Source organism: Chiloscyllium punctatum, chromosome 20, assembly GCF_047496795.1.
Source record: "Chiloscyllium punctatum isolate Juve2018m chromosome 20, sChiPun1.3, whole genome shotgun sequence".
Taxonomy (NCBI): domain Eukaryota; kingdom Metazoa; phylum Chordata; class Chondrichthyes; order Orectolobiformes; family Hemiscylliidae; genus Chiloscyllium; species Chiloscyllium punctatum.
Window position 1 is genome coordinate 6,664,671 of NC_092758.1, and position 4,305 is coordinate 6,668,975.

The window sequence follows — 4,305 nt, forward strand, 5'->3', positions numbered from 1 at the left end:
CCACTGTTTGAGGGTAAATTCACATCTGACATTTGAGAGTCTTTTGAAGGCCATTGATCAGAGTTCAGGACTAGCATGTTCCTATGAGGTTGTGAGATAAGGATGGCAAGATTTGGGAATCCTGGATGACAAGAATATTGAAAGTTTAATCAAAAAGAAAAGGAAGCATCTGTAAGGTTTAGAAATCTGAAATCAGCCAAGGCCCTTGAGGTGTGTACAGAAGCAGGAAAGAACCAAAACAATGAATTAGAAGGACTATAAGAGACCATGAAATGCCCTTCGCAAATAGAATTAAGGTGAATTCCAAGGCTTTTTCATATAAATTAGGAGCAAGAGGGTAGCTGGGGAAAGAAAAAGTCCACTAAAGTACAAAGGAGGGAAATTATGCATGGATCAAGAGGAAACAGGTGAGGTTCTCCATGAGTCCATTGCAACAGTATTCACCAGTGGTTAAACCCCAGAAAGTGTCCCTTCTCTGTCAGACAGAGGGTTTGACTTAGCTTCAATACTCGGAATGGAAATCCTGATCACCTCTCCTTTGAATCTTTGTACAACTGCACTTAGACTTTCTCAGCTTCAAATAACCTCTTCAGGGTTTGAACAAAACAGTTGTGGTCTAGAACTTTGAAACTAAACTCCTCTTACAGAGGTAACCTATTCCTTAATAGTTCTAAACTATCTTCCTTCTTTGGGATCAATTGTTTTACACATTGTGCTTCAGCCAAGACTGAAAAACTGATAAAGTGAAATGAAAAAACTTTCCAAGCTAAGGATGTTCGCAACAAGCTAAGAAAAACCATAATTCCAGTATCTACAAACTGAAATCTAATGCACAAGTGTTTATTTAGTCTATTCATTAAAAAAATTCCAAACGAAAATAAAAACCAAGGGTGGCACAGTGGTTAGCACTGCTGCCTCACAGCACTAGAGACTCAGGTTCAATTCCCGCCTCAGGTGACTGACTGTGTGGAGTTTGCATATTCTCCCCGTGTCGGCGTGGGTTTCCTCTAGGTGCTCCAGTTTCCTCCCACAGTCCAAAGATGTACAGGTCAGGTGAATTGGCCATGCTAAATTACCCGTAGTGTTAGGTAAGGGGTATTGGTGGGTCGGTGTGGACTTGTTGGGCCGAAGGGCCTGTTTCCATAATGTAATCTAAAAGTATCTAATTTACGCTATCTTTTAAAAGAAATCACCATACCTACTGAAATACTTACATGTTAATCATTAAACCCCTTCATAGACACATATCAATTCCATATGCCATTAGTTCAAAATTCAAATCTTGGACATAAATAATATATATTTATTATCACACTACAAGGCAGATGCTGCCCAGGCCATGGTGACAGAGAAACAAACACCATCACTGGAAGGGTTTAAAATTAATACCTAAATGAGTATTGGAGAAAATTGTAGTACCTAAATGGGTATTGGAGAAGCCAGAACAAGATGTGTTACATCCAATGATATCGAAGGATATGAAAGTAGAAATTGTAGAGGAATTGGCAATAACCTTTCAATTTTCTGTGGATTTAAGTGGTGCTGGAAGACTGCAGAATTGCAAACATCATGTCCTTATTTAAAAAGGATTGCAAGTGGATTATCCACTAATTTAACTCATGGCTCACAATATGGGATTTTGCTGTGTGTGAATTCATAGCATTTTCCTATATTTTAACAGGTACTTTTCAAAATGGAGCACAAACGCTCTTCAAAATCAGTAGGGGCTTGTCAATGTAAACAAGGAAAACATTGTTTCCAATGGCAGGAAAGTTGGTCACCAGAGGGCCATAACCAATGAAATAGGAGTTGGGAAGGAGAAAGATGGGGAGGTTCTGTTTAACAATTGAGTTTGTCTGATTTTAGTAGGAGCAAATTACTGCAGTTGCTGAAATCTGTACTGAAAATAACAAATGCTGGAGATCACAGGGGGTCAGGCAGCTTCCACGGAGACAGAACAAGCTAACGTTTTGAGTCAAGATGACTCTTCATCAGAGCCCTGATGGATGCTGCCTGACCTGCTGTGATTTCTAGTGGTTTTTTTGTTTTCAGGACATTTGGGTTGAAGTGTGTTCATACACTTATAGTGAAATAGTTAAGAAAGTAACATGCCCTTCTAAATCTTAAATACACAGATTGTGCAATAAACCACATATTTTCCATGAAATGTTCCACTTCCCTCTATCAGTTGTGGTTCAGAAGGCTATCAGCAGGATGGCTGAATGATTGCATTTTTATGTGAACAATCTTAAAGTTGGGAATTATAATCATTTTTGAAGCGTTGAATAATATTAATCTACATTCATAGGTATTGTGGCTAGGAGGCTGTATGTTGAGAGTATTAATTTACACAAACATTGACAGTCTGGTATTTATGAGGCTTGACCCAAAATAAATCAAATTCTGATTCTAACATGTTGTGTGAAGTTGAGAAAAAAACTACTTCAGAACTGTCAGACGGTGGTCACAACTTTGAAAGAGCAGTAGGTGTCATCCTTTCTGAACTTTTCATCTCTGTAAATAGCTGGGTTTGGAGCTGGCAATTAATCAGAGTTTTTTGTTTGCAACAGTCTGACAGTCAAACCTCCTGAGGTACAGTCCAAATTAGCAAAGATATGTAAGTAGAAAAACACTTTCAGTTGCAAAAACAAAAAAAAGTGATTAATTTACAGTGGAGGAACCTTGGGGTTTAATCTTGTCTCTCTGGAGTCTTTTAAGTATAAGTTGATTAATCAACTGCTAACAAACAGCAGCCGCCACTGTCTTAATACAGTCACTAAATTATTTCAAATAGGTAGTACAAGGGAGAGTTTAATCTAAATGTGTTGACCAGTACATTAAAAAAGTTCCACAGAGAAAATTAAACTCATGATTGACTCACACAACATTGAAAGAGACTATTCGGCCTGTCTTGCCTGTAGAGCTAGAAAATCAAATTATATGCAGAAAACCGAAAGAACTGCAGATGTTGGGAATCAGAAACAAAATCAGAAATTGCTGGAAAAGCTCAGCAGATCTAGCAGTATTGGTGGAAAGAAATCAGAGTTAACGTTCAGGTCCAGTGAACCTTCCTCACAACTGATGGCAACTAGGAAAAAAAATGGTATTCATGTCGAAGATAGGGGAGGTGGTGGGGGAGTGCAGTAAAGTGTAGGTGGAGATAGAGCACAAAGAAAGGGAAAAACAGTTGGACAGACAAAAGACTGGGTGAAGGTCAGTCAATGGAAATGAAGAGCTGCTAATGTGGTCTATCAGTAGCTGACAATGGGTTGTGCTGCTAATAGTCCATGTGATGACAAGGCCTGGTGTGTGAGGGTTGGGGAAAAACATGGGTGAAGGTGCTCAACTCCTAAAATTATTGAAATCTGAGTCCAGAAGGCTGCAGGGTCCCCACGTGGAAAATGAGGTGATGTACTTACATCTTGCACTGCGCTTCACTGGAGCACTGCAACAAGCCCAAGACAGAGATGTTGGCCTGGGAACAGGGTGGGGTGTTGACGTGGCAGGCAACTGGAGGCTCAGGGTCATTTTTGCAGACAGAACATAGGCATTTTCTGCAAGCAGTCACTTGTTTCCCTAATGTAGAGGAGACAACGGTGAATGCAATAGACTGGGTTGAATGAAATGCAGGTAAAGTGCTGTTTCACCTGGAAGGTGTGTTTGGGCTTTTGGACGCTGAGGAGGGAGGAAGTAAACAGGCAAGTGTTACAGCTTATGCGGCTGCAGGGAAGGTGCTGTGGGGCTGTGGCGACATGTTAGAATTGAAGGAGGAGTGCCCCAGGGTGTCCCAGAGGGAATAGTCCTTGAGGAAGACTGACAAGGAAGGGGAGGGGAAGACAGAGTCATACAGCACGGAAACAGACATTCGATCCAACCAGACCATGCCAAACATAATCCCAAACTGAACTAGTCCCACCTGCCAATTCCTGGTCCATATCCCTCCAAACATTTCCTATTCATGTACTTAGCCAAATGTTTTTAAACACTAATTATTTTCACATCTACTACTTCCTCTGGAAGTTCATTCCACACACGAATCACCCTTTGTGTAAAACCTTTGTCCCTCATGACTTTTTAAATCTCTCTTCACTCACCTTGAAAAATGTGCCCCCCCTTGTCTTGAAATCCCCCTTTCTATAAACTTCTACAAGGTCACCTCTCAACCTCCTGTTTTTCAGTCAAAAAAATTCCTAGTCTATCCAGTCTTTCTTTGTAACTAAAAACTTCAACATCCTGCAACATCCTGGTAAATCTTTTCTGAACCCTCTAAAGCTTAATAATGTCCTTCCTGTAACAGGGTGACCA